General features: G+C 37.6%; 2 pseudogenes; one reads left to right on the plus strand and one right to left on the minus strand.

Moving 5' to 3' along the window:
• Window positions 1-2,087: 2,087 nt before the first annotated feature.
• Window positions 2,088-5,832, minus strand: LOC120168209 (annotated as a pseudogene).
• A 13,451-nt stretch (window positions 5,833-19,283) lies between these two features.
• LOC120168202 lies at window positions 19,284-22,645 on the plus strand (annotated as a pseudogene).
• The last annotated feature ends 397 nt before the right edge of the window (window positions 22,646-23,042 follow it).

The raw sequence follows: 23,042 nt of genomic DNA on the forward strand, positions 1-23,042 counted from the left end.
ATTACCACCAGGCAAGAAAGCGCTCCACAACAAGTGGATTTACAGGATCAAAGAAGAGCACGATGGGAGCAAACGCTACAAAGCAAGATTGGTTGTCAAAGGCTTTCAGCAAAAAGAAGGTATTGACTACAATGAAATTTTCTCTCCAGTCGTAAAATTGTCTACAATCAGACTGGTGTTGAAAATTGTAGCTGCAGAGAATTTACATCTTGAGCAGTTAGATGTAAAGACAGCTTTCCTTCATGGTGATTTGGAGGAAGAAATCTATATGAGGCAGCCAGAAGGCTTCATAGAGGCAGACAAGAAAAACCTGGTATGCAGGTTGAAGAAGAGCTTGTATGGTTTAAAACAAGCTCCTAGACAGTGGTACAAGAAGTTCGATAGCTTCATGAGTAGCAGTGGTTTATCAGATGCCAAGCAGATCATTGTTGCTACATCAAGAGGTTCGACAACAGCTTCATTATTTTATTATTGTACGTTGATGACATGCTCGTTGCAGGCTCAGACATGCAAGAGATTATACACTTGAAGCAAAATTGTCGAAGCAGTTTGCTATGAAGGATCTGGGCGCTGCAAAGCAGATTCTTGGGATGAGGATCAAGAGAGACACAAAGTCGGGGACTTTGATGTTATCACAGGCTGAGTACATCAACAAAGTACTCTCCAGGTTCAACATGCAAGATGCTAAACCAGTAAGTACACCTTTAGGTGTTCATTTCAGACTCTCCAAAGACCAATCACCAAAGACGGAGGAAGAACGTGCACACATGGTGAAGGTGCCGTATGCCTCAGCAATTGGAAGTCTGATGTATGCCATGGTTTGTACCAGACCAGATATTGCTCATGCAGTGGGAGCTGTTAGCAGGTACATGAATAATCCGGGCAAGGTACACTGGGAAGCAGTCAAATGGATCCTCAGATATCTTCGGGGTACCACAAACAAAGCACTTTGTTTCAAAGGTGGAGATATGATACTGACAGGCTATGTAGATGCTGACTTAGCCGGAAATGTCGACATCAGAAGGAGCACTACAGGGTATGTCTATACTCTAGGAGGAACTGCAGTGAGTTGGGTTTCTCAACTACAGAAGATAGTTGCTCTCTCCACAACTGAAGCAGAATATGTCGCTGTTACGGAAGCCAGCAAGGAGATGGTTTGGCTCCAAAGTTTCTTGGAAGAGTTAGGCAAGAAACAAGAAAACAATATCTTGTATTGCGACAGTCAAAGTGCTATCCATCTAGCAAAGAATCCGTCTTTTCATTCCAGGACAAAGCACATACAATTGAGATATCATTTTCCGGTCTCTTCTGGAAGATGGGATTTTGAAACTTGAAAAGATTAGTGGAGCTCAAAATCCGGCAGACATGTTGACAAAGACGGTGACTACGGACAAACTGAAGTTGTGTTCAGCTTCAGTTGGCATGCTAGAATAACAAGACCAGACATGCTGCTGCATTGATCGAGGTGTGAAGACATATTAAAATCAGTCTTCAAGTGGGAGATTGTTAAAAGTTTCAAAGTTTGGCAACCAACTTTGGAAAATGTTTTTTCAAAGTTTGGTAAATGTTTCTTTGAAAATGTTTTTCAAGTTTGGTAAAATTTTGGTAGATGTTTGTTGAAAATAGGAATGGGTAAATTCACTTTAGTCATTGCACTTTAGGGTATTTTCAAAGATTAGTCCCTAAGTTTCTACTATAAATACCCTTACCCATTTAGCTTCAATATCATCCCAAAACATTTCTTTCTTCCTATACTAGAGAGCTTTCTTGTGAGTAGTGAGTGTTTTGTAAACACCTGTAAATTTTCTCTCTTAGTAAAAGATCTGCAGCAGCCCGGAGACGTAAGCACAATTGGCTGAACTCCGTTATCAATTTTCGGGTATTATTTTTCCGCTTTTATTTCGCATTCTCACTAATCTGGTTAAAGGGAAATTACTTGTACTCGGTTTATTTTCCTAACAGACCGATAGACCGGTTTCACTAAGGAGCATTAGAGAACGAAAGCATAAATCATAATCAAATATCAGAGGAGCAAAACTAATCATGTGGAGTCAAGAGTGGAATTTATGGTGCAACATGATCATACTCATTCTACACCAGTGTGAACATGCACATCGTATACCTATTAGACGGCAATTTCCCCTTTGTGATCCTTGTTCCTGGTGAAGTCGACATCATTTCTATTCTCTGACTATGTGAATTATCCTATGTGAACATAGATAGATCAGTTTACTATCATATTTGCATTTCAGTTTGAGTAAAGACAATGTTATTTGGAGAGCAAACTAATGGTTCCAAAAACAAAAAATGAAATAACTTCTGGCTGATGCTTACTGCTAGATTCATTCCAGAAAAGGCTTGCACGAGGGCTGGTCCATGTTGATCAGCCGAATTTCGTACAAAAGGATGCTCGAGTAGCATAGCCGCAGATGGTCGCTCTACTGGATTTCTTTGAAAGCAACAACGTAGAAAATCCTTTCCTTCAGGAGATAATGCTTCTGGCACAGTTGGGTTTTGGTTCAGAACCTTGAACAATGCTTGAGGCTGATTGATACAGATTGACAGTCAAAACAGTAATGTAAAACCCTTTGTGAAAACATATCTTTTGTTATATTAAGTAAGAGAACAATATAAATCAGAAGCATGTTCAAAGTCCAGTCTAAAAGATGAAGCTCGAAGATGGGCATGATCAAATAAAAGTTCGAAAATGGGCTTACCCCTTCAAAGTCACTCCAAGGAGGTTTACCATTAAGCATCTCGATGACGGTACAACCCAAGCTCCATATGTCAACAGCCAGAGCAAGATTTTGGTTGGAATCTTTCTTCATGACAGATTTTAAGACCTGCAACAGAAATAACAGCAGTAAACAAAAAGAGTAGAAGCAGCCATGGAAAAGCCTCGAATCATGTACAGATTACTTAATGTAAATTACCTCGGGAGCCATCCAGTATGGACTTCCCTTCAAAGAAAGCTCGTAGGACAATCCTGTTAGCTACAATTTAAAATCAAAAAAGAAAAAGGATTAGACTCACAGCATTTAATTGGATATTTCACACATACAGCAGACTAACACAACCATTCATCATAATCCCAAGGCAAATCGATGTAATAACTTCTCCCAACTATATAGAGTGCATAGTTCCAGGTAAAACCATAAAGGTGACAAATGGTACCATTTATGGTATTATGACCCTAAACAGAACCAGCAGGAGTCACCTACCAATAAACAGAGAACCCTGCCTAAGGACTGTCATCATGGCCTTAGAATGAACGGTTTGACATAGGAAAGCAATAAGTTATCATAATGTAAAGCTTATAGTTGAAACAAACATTTCTGCAGAAAAGGAATTATAAAACTACCATTGAAGAAGAATGTAAAGGTAATATAAACAAAGTTTGCATTGCAGCACGAGAAATTTAAAATGATGTCAAGAACTTACATGTTTTGCCATGCCAAAATTAGCAAGTTTAACGATGCCATTGGCATCGACAAGCAAATTTGCTCCTTTTATATCCCTATATGAACAAGCATTCAAGTGAATGAAATTAGATAAGGTGCAACAAATACTAAAACAAAAAGCAGAATCACATATTGAAGGAAATTTTCTAATTCAACCAATTCAATGGTTGTAACATGGAGCAATTTTTTCTTTACAATAAGTTAGAAAAGGACCGTTGTTTCATTAGGATTTGACAAGTTATATATTCTGTTGAGGTTCGTTTGTCCGTTTCTTATTGGTTCATCAATTTTGGAACATAATTCTAGTAGAGCATGATTGTCACCTGTGTATTGTATTTGAACTATGCAGGAAAGCTAAACCAGATAGAATATGACGGGTGAAATTGCGAACTATAGATTCTGTGATAGCTCCACAGTGTTCACGGACATATTTATTAATTGAGCCAGGATGCACATACTCCAAATATATGTAAAAGTGATCATCAACCTACATATGAAACAATGAACTCCTCAAATTAACAAAGCTTAAAAGTTAAAAATATCTATCTCAGCATGGTATAGGAGAAGAGGAAGGACTACATACTAGTTCACTGCCATAATATGTACAATATTTCGATGCTTTAAACGTCTCAACACTCTGATTTCCTGCAACATGTAGACCAGCAGGGATTTCAATGGATTAAAAGAGGAAAGTTCAGAGCAGTCGGATCGAAATGAAGGAACGGGAGCATATGGAACAGTAAAAAAAGCGATAAAAAGCTTGTGACATGATTTCAGAAAACATTGAATATCAGGGGGTTTCAAAACAGCAACAGATACTGAACATGCAAAGGCATATGTAAGGGTTATTAAATCATAAATTAGTATATAGAATAACCTGCTCTAATGTTTTACACATTCAACAGATTTAGGATCAACAGGGATGATATCAACTTCCTTCATCGCACACAAAGCTCCAGTCACCCTGTCAAAGAAAATGATGTATAAAATTAATGATATGTAACCTCTTCTATGAAGAAATCTCTATACCACTTCACAACGTTTCCGTACCTGTTAGTTGCTTCATAAACGCTTCCATATGTACCACGTCCAAGAAGTCTTCCTTTCTTCCATTGACCTATAATCGAAGTAGCAGTCGGCTTATCGTTCATGTGATTTGGAACCGGTGATGGTAGTGGCTTGGGTGATTGTGATGACTGGAAAGCTCCAGGGGGTAGGGGCAACGGATGGGAATTTAATTCACTATTATTATCAAGCCAGTCCTCATGGTTCTCCAAGAGCAATTTATGGTGGGATGAATTTTTATTTTGACCGGGGATATGCAGGGGAGAACACTCTGGACTATGTGCAGTTCTTAATGGTGACGCATAACCCGAGGCTCTACCTGCATATGCAACATCTAAATCTATGGAACCCCTTGGTCTTTGTGGACTAACGGAGGGACTAGAGAAAACCGTGGTTGGAGCACTCCTGGAAGAAACGTTCAGCCTCAATTTGTGGTTAACACTCCCAAAATCTTTCTCATGAGGGAACCCCCTGCGACGACTTAACAAAGATTTGGTTGAATTTGCAACCTCATGAGAATTTAAGTGATCTTGGGTGTTTGATCTTTGACGACTAGCTGGAGATGAGTGAAAACTTGTAACACCGTTCCTTGTAGTGACTGCTGGCTTTGAGCCATTTCTAAAGCTTTCACCTCGAGAGAATTCCTTATGAAAATTGGCCAATGAATTTGGCGTACTTTTAGCTGCATGATCTGCATTCTTCCTGAGAATTTGTGAGCCAAATATATCAGAAGCATCGACAACACAGTAATTCAATGCCAACAGTCCTTCAATATAAATTGAAAAAATAACACCTATGATCAAAGATCATTGCAATGGATGAGTTTATGTACAGCATCATGAGCCGGCAAACGTAACAAGTATATTCAAGTTCAAGCGTTACCTTCCGACAGCAGAGGTGAGTCTTTCATCAGGTGATGCGAGTTTACATGGTCCAGGACTGGAACCGGAGGTCATGGATTTCCTATTCAAGAACACCTCAGGAAGAGGCAAAGGCTTAGGCTCCGCGTAAGAAGACCAATGGTCCAACCCCTCCGGAGACCTGGAGTCCTTACCAGCCGGCGTTTCAGGGGAACAGGGAGAAGAAAACGAACGGTGGATATCGCCAAACCTTAAGCCAACCTCATCATCAGTCAAATGCCTGGGTCTCCTTTGACGCGTGAGACGGCGCTGCTGCTGTGCTTGGTTATTAAAAGAATTGCCGGTTTTGCCAGCGTTTTTGTGAAGATGAGAACCAGAGGACGGCAAAGAAGAAGAGAAAAGGAAATTTTTGTGGGAAATAGGCATTGATCAGAAAGCAAGAACAAGAGACGTGTCTTTTTGAGCTCGTCGTCGTCGTATTAACGAACAAAACATAAGAGTAGTGCAATCGGATTTTTCTCAGGTTACTTTGTCACCTTTTTTCTTGACGTAAATTAAATTATATTTACGTCACATCCATATCAACAGAAGTCAACGCCTGAGTTTTTGTTTACAATTGAACATACGTGTCTGAATATTTTTTCCTTGGTTCTCAATGACTATATCTTCTTTTACACAATATATATATGTGGAATATACACAGAAAATAAACCTATTCCCACGGACTTCTCAATCTGAAATAATAGTCGAACCATGTACATGAAGTAACACTTTTTCTTCTTTATGACAATGCTTCTAAATTCACTATATTTATAAGATTAATTATGATTTTAACATTTAAAATTGCAGTTTTAGAGCAATTTCGGAACATCCAAAAAGTTTATAAAAATAATATATTCCTCAGCAAGTTTGCTTATTTTTAATCGAGTGACAAAGGCTTGACCATAAGAAGTGTTTGTCCTTGCCCTTTGGAACAAGATTATGCTCATGTTGAGCCTACGAGCCTGCTCCAATGTCGAGCCTTGGACCACATTACAAATGATAATGAAAAAAATTTAATATTCATTTAATAAACGATGAACATGAACAAAAGTGTGTTCTACTCGTTTATTTTTACGAACATACTCGTTTATCAACTCGTTCATTTATGTTCATAAGCGAGCTCGCTTATCCGGTTTTCCTTTTTCTTTATTCTATTATATTTTAAATATTGGTGAAAGTAGTGACTAAATTGAACACATGGTGAAATTTAAAGTTTAAACTATACATTTTAAGGAGTTTAAGCACTAATGACATAATTTTACCATTTCTTTAGATTGCAAATGGAAGGGTAAAAACTAAAGTTGAACTACAAACAAACATATAAACAACACTAAACAAATATGTTCGTGAATAATAAATAAACGAATATAATCACCTTAAAAAATAAATAAACAAACATAAACACAGAGGTGGAACTTTCATGGGGCCCAAATGGGCCTCGACCCTTGTAAAAAATTACGTTCGATAGATTTTGATCTAATAGTATTTTAATTCATGAAAAAATAAGTATTCAAATAAAAAAAATTTATTAATATTTAATCATGTCGGGGCCGAACTAGATAATGATAATCCAATGTTCTCGATTTTTTAGTCTAATAAGTCATTTTAATATTTCGGCCCTGTCAATTCTTTATCATGTCTCTTTCCATGCACAAACAATATTTAAATTTTAAACAACACAATTGAACATAAATACCTTAAAAAATAAACAAACGAACACAAACACAACCTTATTCGTTAAACTTGATTCATTATATCTCTATTTTTTATTGTTCGTTTATCACATGCTAGCGAAGGCAGGATTGGGAGGTATGATAGCCAACTCTACTTGTGGCAAGTATTCTTTACCAACCCGTTCGAATGTAGGTGAAGCTTAGTATCGTGGTTAACCAACTAGGATCATGGTTAGTCATTAATCTTACAATAGGGCTATACCCAGTATATAGCTCGTAAAAATCAGGTTGGCATGTATTAGGGTGTTCATATCTAGATATACGCTTTTTAGTTACTTTAAATATCGGGTCTCTAATTTCGGATACTGGAAGATAGACTTGCGTTCGAACCCGTAAATTGGATACTCACAAAACTCGAAGACTCGTTAATTTGGTTAATAGGATACCCGGTTCCTTATATGTCACAGTATATGTTAATGCTCTAGTATAATGCTTCAATTGAGAAAAGTAAAGACTAATTGAACGAAAGCCAAATAAATACGCTTATATTCACATCAATTGACTGAGTTCCTCGTTGATAGATTGAACATAGAAATCGAGAAGTTCTACAGTATGACACCCTTAATATACAACTAAAAAATGTGTTAGAAATCAGTATAAAACCATAGTCATATTGCCGCAGCGTTTATCTGATGTTGTTGTCTTCAACGGATAGTGAATTCGTTTTGGGGCAAAGCAGGTGAGGTTACGGTGGTCGCGGCGGCAATAACTTGTTTGTCTTTCAGTTTCTGAACGCTGCGGCTCGTGATCGGGTGCTGAAAAATGGTCCGTGGCATTGTCGGAATAATCCGATGATCTTAAGAAAGTGGGAACCAAATTTGAAAGCCTTGAATTTCAAACTGATCGTATCCCAGTGTGGTTTCATCTGATAAACGTTCCGTTGGAGTTGTTCACGCAGAAGAGTCTCAGCTATATTGCCAGTGTGTTAGGACCTCCACTCTAAATGGCTGCAATTACTGCATCACGTCAGAGACTCTCATATGCAAAGGTAGTGTGGAGGTTGGGCCTGATTTTTTGGTCCTAAATCAATTGTGGTTTTAGTAATGGTTTAGAGTGTGGCTGTAAAAGTGGAGATTCTATGGTTTCCTGTTAGATATTTTAGGTGTAATATCTTCTCTCACTCGGAGAGATTGTGTCCTAATGTAAGTAGTGCAAAGAAAGTTTGGAAGCCTAAGAAAGGAGATAAGGTGGCTACTAGTTTTGAAGTGAACACTGAAGCTGGAAATGTTAAGGATGGTATAAATACTGCTGTTATTCCTGATGTGAGTACTGTTGAGACAGTTTCGAAGCCGAATATTGGGGATAAGATGACTAAGTTTTGGATTGAATAATGGTGCTAAAAGTGTTACAGAGGTAATGAATGTGTTGATGGTCTTCAAGGTAATGATAGTTATGAGGTAAGGGAAGTCAACGTGAAAGTGTGTAAGGGGAAAGAGCAAGTTAGAGATGTGAACTTTGTTGTGATGTTTGCCAAGAGGTTGGGAATATGACTATGGGAGGGGATATTGGTTGTGTGAATGGTGGGACTAGAGAGTCGAGCTCTACTTCTTTTCAGACATCATGAGGTAAAGCTAAGAATATGGGGAGAGGTTTAAAGGATGGTCTCGGAAAACCTATCAATTTTCAGAACAGGTTTGAAGTGTTGGGTACTGAGGAGTAGGATGCTACTTTACCTGTGGGGAATAAGGTGCATGTTCGAAAGCCTCGAACTATTATTTTAGGAGTTCCAAATTTGTTAAATGAGATGAACGCAAAAAAGAAAGATTAGCTGGAGAGAGGTAAGAATGACAGTGATGGTGTTAGGGAGGCTTCTTCTATATCTAATCAATGGTTATATGCTTTTGGAATGTTAGGGGGCTCAATGCTCCTACAAAGCAACAACAAGTTTTAAGAAGATTAAGCTCCCTCAAGATGGATGTTGCTTGTTTGCCTGAAACAAGGTGAAAGAAAGTAAGTTTCATACCATTGTGGATAACATTTTTGCTGGATGGAATTATACTTCAAATTATTGTTCTATTAATAATAGTCGTATTTGGATTGTGTGGAGGCGTGATGTTCAGTTTGCTGTTACTTCTGTGAGTGTTCAGTCAATTTCTTTGTTGGGTGATTTTCAGGGTAAGATGTTCTGTGTCACTATTGTGTATGGGAGTAACGATGAGGGGATTAGGCGAGCATTGTGATAGTAGCTAAGGAGCGTGGGTAATCTCATTGGTTCCACTCCTTGGATAATTGATGGTGACTTTAATGTCTCCATTAGTCATTGTGAAAGTTCTGGGAACAAAGTTTTTTATTCCTACTATTGACACGGGATCTTCAAGAGTTCATGGATGATCTTGAACTGATGGATCACCCCTTTAATGATCTTTTTACACCTGGTCAAACCCTCAAGATGAGACATTCTTGGAAAAAAATCTGAACATAGTGCTTGCTAATTCTCAGTGGTTTACGGACATCCCAACCTCGTGTATAGGGTTCTTGGCTTATGGAGTTTCCGATCACTTCTGTTGTGATTTATATTGATAAATTAGCTCTCGTGTAGTCTAAACCATTCAAATTTTTTAACTTTTAGTCGCTCCATCCGAACTTCATTGATGTGGCTCGTGCTTCGTGATTTGAACCTGCTAATGGGGATCTAATGTTGGTCCTTTATCGAAAGTTAAAGCGGCTGAAAGAACTCTTGAAAGCATTCAATGTTCTATTTTTTGATAATATTTCAGGCAGAGTTGGTGAGAAAAGGCAGCAATTAGAAAAGCAACAACTTTTGAATCTCAATGGAGGTGGTTTTGAGGGTGTGAGACGTGAGATTGTCTTGCAGAGTGTAACACCACATACCCGGTCTAGAAGACATACCCGAATACCTGAGCGCACATTAAGTTCCGATCATGTCGGGCGAATAAAATCCTATCATGCACACTGAGCGGAAGCACATAAATTTTAAATCATACATTTTAAAACACGTAACGGCGAAGCATCAAAATAATACACGATCATTTAAGTCATCGAATCATTATAACAACGTTATTAATCAAAAATGGGTAAAACGAGCATTTCACATCATCCAAATAATTCAACATCCAAATACAACTATATGATTTTTTATCAATTTAAGGATGAATATAAAATCGTATATGTTCGAAAAGTTTTCAATCAATTTGATAAGAACAATCAAACACCGTAATATAATATGCGTTCAAACTTAAAACCTTTAAAAAATAATTATCTCATTAACAATTAAAGTGATTTAATGTAACCCCCAGACCCAGTCTATAGTTAGACCCAAATCTAAGTGGTCACATATCTCATTCAGAGATTTTTTTAAACAACTTTTAATACATTAGATATAATACATAAAAAAATATAAATAATACAAATATATCCAAACGATAGCAAATACATGTCACCAAACACTGAAAAACATATAGAGATATATGTTCGTACAAATAAGTAGTTGATCTCCCCTGATGCCAATCTGCTAGCTTACGGTCTGCTGTTATCTGAAAAAGGGTAAAACTATAGAATGAGCTAAAAAGCCCAGTGTGCTCCAAACAGTGTATAAAAACATACGAATAAAATATTCCAATAAAATCAGTTATCAAACATATTTTAAAATATGAACACTATTTCCATTCAATCACTCCGATTCTATCTTTTGTATATTTTCCCGAAACATACACCCACCTGCACACCAGTAAGGACTTACCCTAAGCACAAAGCGAGGAGTCTGCAGTAATAACTTCTCTATCCAGTCACCCAATCACTACAATGTGTAGGTTCCCCAGAACCATACACCCACCTGCACACCAGTAAGGACATACCCTGAGCACACAGTAAAGGAGTCTGCGGTAATAACTTTCTCATCCAGTCACTCCAATCACTACAATGTGTAGGTTCCCCAGAACCATACACCTACTTGCACCAATAAGGACTTACCCTGAGCACACAGCAAAGGAGCTTGAAATGCTTCTCTCAATAATATCCCAGTGACAGAAATAAACATGTATGTATTTAGGTGAAAATATATATTAATCCATTAAAACATGAAAATGGTTCATGCTTGAAAATCATATGCAGAAATTACAGAAACCATACATCAGATCAGTAATATCCGGTAAATCAAGTGCCGGGTAACCAATATTCATAAAACATGTATCATGTTGTAATAATATTCAACATCATCATAAATTTGAAACAATTCATATGATAGTTTAAAACAGTAAGATAACACCATCAGTAAACACACCTGTAACAGTATGAGAAATCAGATAAGAAAGACTACTACTGGGTCTGTCGATCACGCTCTGCTGCAGCACTAGATCCTACGAATCGGAAAAATCCATATTGGAATCCTAATAAATAATCTTAATCTTTATTTAAATAATATACGGAAACCTACGTGTGATTCTCGTAGTACGCGGTTCGGGCTGATTTAACGAACGAACAACACTGGACCTAACTAATCCTTGCTCAGGTGAAACGAGTACATTCATCAAATATTTATATTGGATCAATTCATTAACTAAATCTCAAATAAATAATCAAAATACTAAAATACTAAGCCTTTTTGGGTTCACATGCTCGATTCGGGAATTTTGAGTCAGAATTTGGCAAAACGGACTTCGAAATCAGATTCAGGACGTCGAAATACATAAAATATGACTTTCCGAAAATTTGAATTCTTGGTCAAAATCAACGTCAATGGGTTTGACTGACGATTTTAAGACTTTCGGTTTCGAATTTGGTGAAACGAACCCCAAAAACAGATTCGGAACATCGAAAAATGTCAGAATAAGTTTACTCGGAAAAGATTAAATGTCGTTTAATGACCGGTCAAAGTTCTGGTCAAAGGTCAACCATTTTAAGAAATTAACATTTTTTTTAAATTACGAAAATATCACCATTTTGAAATTAATTACCAAAATAGCATCATTTTCAAAATAATTACTAAAATATCACTCTTTTAAAAATTTTACGAAATTGTCACCTTTTTAAAAAAAATTACAAAATAGCACCATTTTCAAAATAATTACCAGAATAGCATCATTTCCAAATAATTACTAAAATGTCACCCGATCAACGGTCAACGGATCTGGTCGGGTCGGAAACGGTCAAACCGGTTATTTTAATCTTCCCCACGCGTAGTAGCAGCGCGTGGAGGCGCGTGAGACCACTTCCGGTAGCGTAAAATTCACAGAAAAAGTTCTAAAAATTATTTTGAGCGATTTCGATATACTTACAAAGCTCGGTTCAAATTTTTGAATGGCGGAGAGCTCGATTTCAACAAATCGGAAACTTTGACCGCTTAACCTCCCCACACGCCGTCGTCGACGGAGACCAAGGATGACACCGACGGACTCAAAACGGCACAAGGAACACGATGGTGCGAGAGGTGTCGTAAACGGAGCAACGATCAGTGATGAATTTAAGATTTTCTCGGTGATAGAGCTAAAAAACGTTGAGACTTTAACTTGAAATTCATGGCGTTTGGCAGCGTTTCACTTCAATTAATTTAAGGGTTTGTTCCTCGCTCGATGATGAACACGATTGTGGTTTCAAAACGACGATTTGAATTTCGGACGGCGTCGGGATCGTGGTTGGAAGATAGTGTTGGGGGAGGAAATTTTGGGAGGAATTGGTTTCAGAAACCAATTCACGTATATAATACCACTTACCTACCATTCTAGGGTAAATTCAGGGCTTGGTCCCTAAATTTCCTTTAACTCTAAAATAAACTACAAGTTTAAAAACTTCTAATTTAGTCCCCAAATTTCACCAATTACTTAATTAACTCCTCCAAATTCAATTAATTATTATTATTATTATTATTATTATTTTCAAATTTCTGAGTTGTTACATTAATTTATGCATAATTATGTGAATTAAAATTCATAAACACCAACATATCAAATATCTTTTCAAAGTCTAACTTAATTATAACATGTATTGATTTCCTTATCTAGATATAACAATATTTCAACCAAATAAAATTGGTCAATAAAATCAGCATTGCCAATGTCACCTGCCAAACCAACCAATTAGCCCAAAAAAACCCATGGTAAGGTTTGTTTACATTCCACAATGTATTTTAAAATCGTTCAATTTTCTCACTGAATTTAATGTAATTACTAATTAGCTTTTATGGTCCTTGAGCCATTTCCACCATTAACGACATTATGACGTTGATTTTTTATTATATTTTTAGTTATCATTTCCAAATCAGAAAAAAAACTAAAAAAAACTAAAAAAAGGTAAATTCCTTTCTCCATCACCACTCAATTCTTTTCCTCCGCTGCCTCCTTCCCCATTAGGGATGGCAATGGATCGGAGATGGGTCGGGTGGAGCTTCATCCGCCCCATCACCCGCGGTCCAAATCTCCATCCACACCATCCATCACCTGCCAGAAATTTCATCCATATCCGCTCCATCCATCATCCGCGGGTGGAGCGGGATGGAGCGGGTAATAATGGATGATACTATGAACAAAACCTATTTTTACATCCTAAGCTCAAATTCTTCTAACATTCATATAAACCAAACATTGATACTCAAACATTCATAGAAACAAAAAAATGAACAATAAATTTCATCAAATTCAAACAAAAACAAAATGGAACACAATTTATATAGTCTTGTGCATATGTTTGTGATACATTTTTCAAGTGAATAAATGCATCATGTATAGTCTTGTACACCAAATATAATCTTCAAATCTCATCAACAAACTATCACTTCTCAAAAGTCCTCTCCATCCTAGTATCAATAGGGATAAACCAATATTAAAAAATTAGACATATTTTCAATGGGATAAAAGTCAGAATTAAGAGAATAAGAATATTTACCGAGCTAGCATCTGCATCAAGCACTACACTTGATGAACTTCCTCGTCTTCCATATCAAAATCCTCCAAGATAGTAGCACATGCATGTGCATTCTCAATAGAAGCTTCTGAAATCATATATCAAACAAGACATCCAAAAATTCAAAATTAGAATATTAAAATTCCTATGTATGATTCTAAATAATCACATTAACAGACTATTCTACATAATAAAGTAAAGGCCATGTATAATAAAGTATATTTACCTGCATAATGTCCATGGATCCAATTTTGAATACACATAAGTGCCTCCACTGTGTCAACATGAAGGCTCGAATGATGGGGACTCACTACCCTTCCACCCATACTAAAAGCGCTCTCAGAGGCCACTGTTGATGCAGGAATGCCTAAAATATCCTTAGCTATTTTTTTAACTTGGATATTTCAAATCAATTTTCCAATACTGAAGCACGTCAAATGCACTACTCTCTGGTAATGCATCATCCTCAAGATAGTGGTCTAACTCACATCTCACATTTACCTTCTTTTTCTTATTCTTCTTAATTTGGGTCCATGTATCACCTTTATCACCACTACCGAAAGAATCACTTCCAGTTTGTCGTTTCCCAAGTGACACACCATCATAACTAGAATAAGAATGAAAAGAATCTCTGCTTACTTTATCCCGGTACTCATGAAGAAGATCATATAATAATCTTTTAATCCTTTCAATTTCAACAGATGCGTCATCACCATAAATTATGTTAAAATAGTGCTCCACACATTCTAACTTATTTCTAGGGTCCAAAATAGCTGCAATTACTAGAATTCCATTGGTACTTACCCAATACTTGTCGAACTTCTCTATCATTTTTTCAGCCATATCCTTAATAAGTTTCTCTTCTTCACTATCTTGCCACTTCTTCAATGCCATTTTAATCTCACATACTTGTCTAAAAAACAAATTGGCAGTAGGATATTTCCTACCAGAGAACACTCAGTGGTTTTGTGAAACCTCTTTAACTTATCACATATTATTTCCGCCAACTCCCAATCACGTAGAATATGAACAATAAACTTAGCCTGGGGTTTGAGTTTTCAAGTTACCAAAGACATTCTTATATGGCATAGCATTAACAAGCACAAACAGGTCGAATTCCACCTAGTTTTACAATCAAGTTGCAATTTCTAGAACAATCAATTTTTGAGGCTCTAGCCTTATCCTCAAACTTTTGAACTCTACTAGGAGTGGTTGTCCTAAATACAACACAATTACGAATCTTTTCAATTCCACCAGCAATTACTTGTAGACCATCTGCACAATGAGATTTAGTATATGTGCACTACAACGCAAATGCAAAAAACTCACCATCCAACAACAAACTATCATGATCAAATTTCTCTTGTAAAACATCAATCATTGCATCATTTGTCGAACAATTATCAATAACCACAGAAGAAACTTTCTCAGTTATATATACATATTCAGAGTATCCACCAAAACTTGGGCAAGCATATTGGCAGTATGTGGACAAGGGAGATAAACAAACCTATAGATTTAACAAATAAAAAATACAAATCAGTGTGACTCAATGAAACAAATATAGTAATAGCCACTCTTCCAACATGACCATCAAAGAGTTGTTTACTAAATGTATGCCATTAGAAGTTGTAGACAATATCAAGGTTGTAGAGTGTTACTAATAAAATTATATTACATCGAAACATGAAAAAAGCAAAACTACTATAAGTCATAAACTATAAAAAATGTTACCTCAAAGTCTTGTTCCACAAAATCCAATGATCGTCAATGAAATATGATGTAACAACCATGTATCCCTTTTCTGATTCGACATGTCACATATCACTAGTAATAGCCACTCTTCCAACATGACCATCAAAGAGCTTCTTCAAGCTTGCTTTCTCACTGTTAAACATCTTCATGATGTCTCTTTTCAAGGTATTACGGGTAGTTATCTTAAAGCTTGGATTCAAGCTATTGACAAATCTTCGAAACCCAATATGATCAACAATGGACAATGGATATTCATGTAGAATAACCATGTTAGCGAGCTCCTTTCGTGATGCCTCTTGAGAAAACACATGGTTCTCAAGTTGTGATGTGAATTTTGTTTACGATTAATAGATAATAGTTTTTGGCGCAAATCAACATGTGCACTATGTTTTCTACTGCACCTTAGTTCAATATGATCTTCAGGTGAGAGGTACAATTTTTACCTTTGGCAGAGTAATATCGGCTACAATGCACACATTTCGCTTTCTCTTCACCATTCATTGCCACCTTCTCGAAGTGATTCCAAACTGGTGATGTAAGTTTTTTGGAAATACGAGGTGGATTTGAGTTGGACTCATGGTGGCCATTGAGGATTTGTTTTGAGCATCATCTGGAGCCACTTTTGCTGCAGTTTTAGGTACCTCCTCAATTAGTTTCGGTTCAGGGCTTACACTAGGAGTTGGAGATGAAGATGGCATGAGATTATGGATGTCAGGAGATGAGCTGAGTTAAAGGAGAGATGACATAGGATTTTGAGGTGCTACTATCTGATGTATCTCCCATATCCATGACTAAAAAAACAAAAACAAAACTCAAACTAATTACTAAACAATTACAGATCGAACTTACATGAATATAAATTACAGATGAACTCAAGTGAATTAATAAAAGATGAGAGAACTTACATGAATGTGTTGAGGAAGTGAAGCACTGAAGCTGAGAATATAGGTTTAAGAACAAGGATGTGCTTTAGAACAAGTAAAAAGTATGAACAAAACCACTTCAAGACGAAACAAATAACGGGTGGGTTGAGTGCGATGGCGATCTGCCTTTCACTTGCGCATGCTACATATTGTCACTTGCGCATGCGGTTGATGGGATATCAAAAACTGGAGTTGAAGCTAGCATGGGCAGCTCGAATTTTAATTCACAGACAATATGTTATGGGGTAGTGGAGCAGCATTTCTTTGTCAAGGGATGGATATATATATATATAATACGAGTATAGATTGACTACAACCATATAGGGTACTTAAAAAGACAGGAACGATTAACGAAGTAATTTTCAAAGATGCAACCAAGAACCCAATCAAAATCCAACAATACAACCATACTCTAGCAATGATATTAAAAAAGCTAAGGAACTGGAATATTCCTCCATCACCAGGGAACCAAAGTGGGTGAAATGGAGAAATCCATCAAACGGATGTTGGCTACTGAATACGGATATACATAATATATATATATATTAAGATGGATGGGATGCAGGTGATGGATCGGGTGGTGGGTCAAAAAAATTTCATCCATATTCGACCCGACCCATCCCGCCAAATATCCGTTTCACAGCGGGTTTTCATCCATTTATTCAGGGCAGGTGGGTGGATAATCCACTCACCCATGGATAATTGACAGCTATATTCTCCATCCTCTCCTGCACCATTTTCTTCCCTTTCCTTTCTCTTCCTATCGCTTGAAATTACTATAAGGCGGGAAGCGATTCAGGCCGCCACGTCAACTCCGAATATCAGTTGTCGGTTCAAATAAACCTCTTAACGCCACAACTGCTATTACTACGGATATTGTTGTTGCTATCTTAATTGCATTCGATTCCGAATTCAAACGAGTCGTAGATCTGAATGGGCACTCATTCCCCATAATTTCCTCAAATCCAATGCCACTTGAAACCCTGTCTTCCTCCACATCAAATGCAGTTTTAAATTTTTGCTCTGCTTCTACGACGGGAAACTCAACGGTAAAGCTAGATCATCATCCAAATCTTCGAATAGAAAATCGAGCTCCGACTGTGTCAAGTCCCTGAATCGTAGGAGCTGATCTGGAAACCAGATTGGAATCGTCTAAGATGTTCAGCAAGTCCTCCAAGATATGTTTTGTCTCCGGCAATTGATTACCACCATCATCTGGGTTGAGCTCGACATGAGTAGCCACATGAGCCAGGAGAGGCATCCGTATCGTTCGTATCAACTCATACGAGTTTTAAATTGGGGATCGAGTTAGCCTCAGATCCAGTATCCTCAGCCTCTTCCCGGGCTCTCTTCTTATTGCCTTGGTTATCCTCCATTACCAAGATATATTAAAAAAATCCACATCAAACGTCATTTGTGGGGAAACGAATGAATGATAAAAAAACTAATTACATTAAATTTAGTGAGAAAATTAAATGGTTTTAAAGTATAGTGAGTGAATAGGAGAGAATAAAGTTAAGTGATGATAGGTGTAATTTACTCTTATTAAAATCTTGTGTTAACTGATAGTGAGCACGTCTCTTCCATATTGAAAATGATGAGAGGGGGCAGGAGGGCCATTTAGCTGGTCAAGGTCAATGACCCCCTTCCCATTGGTCGACACTGGGCAGTGCCATTCATTTCAATACTTCCTGTTTCATCATCATATTATAATACCCAAAGTTTCTTCTACAAATTGGCTCGCTTTTTGGCCTCATGAGATGAAGGAGTTGGAAATAATAATAAAGGACACAATATCTTTTCGAATAGCATCATTTACTCCTCTAACTACGTTAATTGTTTTTGTCGATGAGTCATTTATCCATATGCAAATGCAATTCACTCAATACAACAAACCCATTCTGAAATCGATCTCCTCCTTTTTCTGCTTGAATGGTGGATTTCTAAGCTAAAATTACAAGAATGGTCAATACATTTGGGATAATAGAGATTGCAGATGACCCAAACAAGCGCCATCCTTTCTTACTCTACCATTTGCTTGCAATTAAAAATTTTTTTTAATTAATCACTGATATCTGATCTATTGATCAACTAATCCAGATCAGATATTACAGAGACAATGACGAACTTCCCTACCCAATTTACTCTATTCGCAAACAATTAAAAAATATTTTAAAACTTCATTTGTATAACCAAGTACGTGGCATGATGAATGACTAATGTTATTATAAATTAAACTAATATTTTTTATAGCGCTCATCCCATATATTTTATGTTTAATGAAAGATATCTGAAATTAATTTTTCACAAAATAGTTAACGCCGAAATTAAAATAAAAAACAATTTTTTATAACTTAAGAAGATTAAATATTTAATGTATTTATAATATTTTCATCGATCAATTAACTACATTATATAAATATAATATTAATTTATTTTAAATAATAAATCATTATTTGATTTATTTTAACATATAATTTATAAATTGTGTACTAATTAAGCTGTGCACGTTCCTCTATGTTTTCTTTCCCCGTTTTAATAAACTGTGTCATTTTAAGACGGGAGGAGCAGAGCAGATCAATTGGCGCCGCCATATAACCGAGCCACTCAGTCACTCTGTTACGAAACGCTTCTCTCTGGCCAAACCAAAGTAGCATCGATGGCCTTTACCGACCTTTTCGCCGGGGAAATTGCGACGGAACTTCTAAAACAGTTAATCGTTATCTCACGCAAGTCATGCCTCTGCAAATCCAGTGCGGACAGTCTCATAACAAGCATCGAAGAACTCCTTCCCATCATCAATGAAATCAAGTACTCAGGCGTCGAACTCTCTGCCATCCGTCAATCTCAGCTCGACCTTTTCTCCGAGACCCTACGCGGCGGCATCGAATTGTCCCGCAAAGTCCTGGCTTCCGGCCGTTGGAACGTCTACAAGAATCTCCAGTTGGCCAGGAAGATGGAGAAGTTAGAGAAACAAATTTCGAGGTTCGTTAGCGGGCCGATGTTCACCACATGCGGTTCGAAACGATGGAGCGGTTCGACCGGTTGGAAGGCCGGTTGGAGCAGAGGCTCAATTCGATGAAGATCGGAGCGGGAGGGTGGGTCGAAGAAGCGGTTAAGAGAATGGAAGTTGAAGAGGAGGCTAGTTTTGGGAATGATCGGTGGAGTTGGTTTGGATTTGGGAAAAAAGAGTGAAAAATATGATAATCGGAAGAGATGATATAAACGTTGTTGGAATTTGGGGTATTGGAGGATCGGGTAAATCTACGCTGGCCAATGAATTTGTAAAGATGATCAAGTCCGAAGTTAGTTTTTTTCCTTGATGAAAGGAGTTGATCAAATAAAGTTTTTGTCGATTCTTTCTGTCGGTAATGCCCGATTACGGTAGAACTAATTGCTTCTGTTTTCATTTTTTAAGGTTACTTCAACGACAGAATTTTTTCTTAACTGTATCACAATCACCGGATATCCAACAGTTGAGGACAAGAATATGGGGATTCCTTACAGGAAACGAGGCCATGGGTTACACCAATAGCCTGTTTGTTCCACATGGGAAGTTACAGTGCGAGTGGGGAAGTGGACCACGAACTCTGGTTGTTTTGGACGATGTTTGGTCCCTTCCCATACTGGAACAACTAATTTTCAGGATCCCAACATATAAAACTCTGGTCGTTTCAAGATTCAGGTTCTCAACAACTGTCGTTCATGAAGTTTACAAAGTAGAGTTGCTGAGTGAAGATGAATCGTTGTCCCTGTTTTGTCACTCTGCTTTCGGGCAAACTTCGATCCCGCCTACTGCTAGGGATGACAAAAAAAATTAAAAATCGAGTTAAACGGGGACGGGAAAAAACCGTTTATGTTAAACGGGGACGGGGACTGGTTTAGTAATCTCCACCCCGATACTCGGCTCGATAAATATTAAAAATAATTATTATATATATATATAATATTAATAAATTAAAATTAAATTAAAATAATATATATAATATTTATATATTTAATTTAAATATATACCCAGCCCAATATTCATTTAAATAACTATTTATATTAAACGGGATACCCGTTCTTCGCGGTTTTTCCGATTACCCATGGGGATCCCCGTTTAAATCTTCGTGGTTTTTTAAACAGAGATGGATACGAGTTTTTTAAACGGGGACGGGGATCAATACCCGGTCCGAACCCGACCGTTGCCATCCCTACCTACTGCCAATGAAACTTTGGTCAAGCAGGTAACCAATTAACTTCAAGGATTACTCGATGTTCTTTTGTTGTTTATTTCTTTGCTGATGATTTGTTAAATTCTGGATTTGGTAGATTGTTAATGAATGTAAAGGACTTCCTTTGGCACTTAAAGTGATCGGAGCTTCGCTGCGAGACCAACATGAAATGTATTGGGCCAGTGCTAAGAAAAGGTTATTACGAGGAGAACCGATATGCGAGTCCCACGAAAACAAGCTGCTGGAGCGGATGGCAATAAGTGTGGAATACTTGAACAAAAGGTTAAGGACTGTTTCTTGGATTTGGGATCTTTTCCAGAAGATAAGAAATCCCCCTTGATGTTCTCATTAATATGTGGGTTGAGATACATGACATTGATGAGGAGGAAGCTTTTGCCATTCTCGTCGAACTTGCTGATAAGAACCTTATCACTTTGGTGAAAGACGCACGGTAAGTTGCTTGAAATTCTTTGTTTACGGAGCAAGTAGCTTGGATTGATTTTTGTTAGTTGAGACTGAATGTTGCTTTCTGAACTGTATTATGTAGGGTTGGAGATGCATACACTAGTTTTTATGAAATCTCTGTTACTCAGCATGATGTGTTGAGGGACCTTGCTCTTCATCTAAGCAATCGAGCGGATGTGAATGAGAGAAAGCGGTTGCTTATGCCTAGAAGAGATACTGAACTCCCGAGAGAATGGGAAAGAAACACGGATCAGCCATTCAATGCTCAAATAGTTTCAGTTCATACAGGTATCATGATCACTTGTTTAATTGCTTTGCTTTATATAAGAGTGTTTGATTACCTTCACCTAAATCCAGAACTTACTTGGTATTTCTATTGCAATACATGTCCTACTGTCTTTTTGCTCGTTAAATTTAAAATTTTATCATTTGGCAGGAAAATGAGGGAAATGGACTGGTTTCGTATGGAGTTCCCCAAGGCTGAAGTACTCATGCTGAATTTTTCCTCCAGTGAATATTTCTTGCCTCCTTTCATAGATAGCATGCCCAAGCTTAAGGCACTTATTGTGATAAACTATGGTACAACAGCGGCAATACTTAAGAATTTTTCAGCCTTCACCACTCTAGCATATTTGCGGAGCCTATGGCTTGAAAAAGTGTGGGTTCCTCAGTGGACCAGCCCCCTGTTCCCCTAAAGAACTTGCAGAAACTATCTATGATTCTTTGCAAGGTTAGTAACAACTTTAATCCATCAGTGCTAGACCTGCCGCTGATCTTCCCTCGTCGGATCTCATAATCGATCACTGTGATGATTTAATGAAGTTGCCACTGAGCATCTGTGTGGTGAATTCACTCAAGAGCCTGAGCATAACCAACTGCCACCGATTATGTGAATTGCTTGCTGATTTGGGTATGCTGAAGAAACTACAGATACTGAGGTTGTACGCTTGTCCAGAGCTGAAGGTGCTGCCTCCCAGCATTGGCGAGCTTATTGGGTTAAAATACCTTGATATTTCACAATGCGTTAACTTGAGGTGCCTACCAAGGGAAATAGGTAAATTAGCAAGCCTGGAAAAGATAGACATGAGGGAATGCTCGCAGATAATGAGTCTACCACCAGGAACCGCCTTATCAAACTTGAAGTCGCTGCGCCGAGTCACCTGCGATGATGAAGTTTTGTGGCAGTTGAAATACCTGGAGAAGGCCATGCCAGAGCTTTATGTTCAAGTTGCGGAGAAATGGTATAGTTTGGACTGGTTGGATGGCTAAAAGTAAACAACTTGTGCTATCATGTATCCGCTAATGTAAATATCAACGTGCGTAATTTTAATAAAAGCGAGGCTTTTTTTCTTCTTGATGTGAGATAGTTCGTCACTTGGAAAGTTCGGCTACGAATATATTTTCGAAAACATTGCATCTAGCTACAAAAAACCTTTATTTTTTTTCCAGTAGGCTGGTCCCCATGTTAATATTATCTGAGATGTTGACTGGCGGCTGAGCAGTAAGCATTAATGGATAGCTTCATTTGTTTGCTTAGCTTAGAGGAATTGATAGGCCCAGGAATAGAGATACACCCAAGACAGAGATGTTTCTCATGGAATTATTATTTGAAAACTGTATGAATGTGACCCCAGAAGCAGCTGCACCGCGAGAGAAAAGAGGGACG

Source organism: Hibiscus syriacus, unplaced genomic scaffold (genome assembly GCF_006381635.1).
Source record: "Hibiscus syriacus cultivar Baekdansim isolate YM2019G1 unplaced genomic scaffold, ASM638163v2 tig00111715_pilon, whole genome shotgun sequence".
Taxonomy (NCBI): Eukaryota; Viridiplantae; Streptophyta; class Magnoliopsida; order Malvales; family Malvaceae; genus Hibiscus; species Hibiscus syriacus.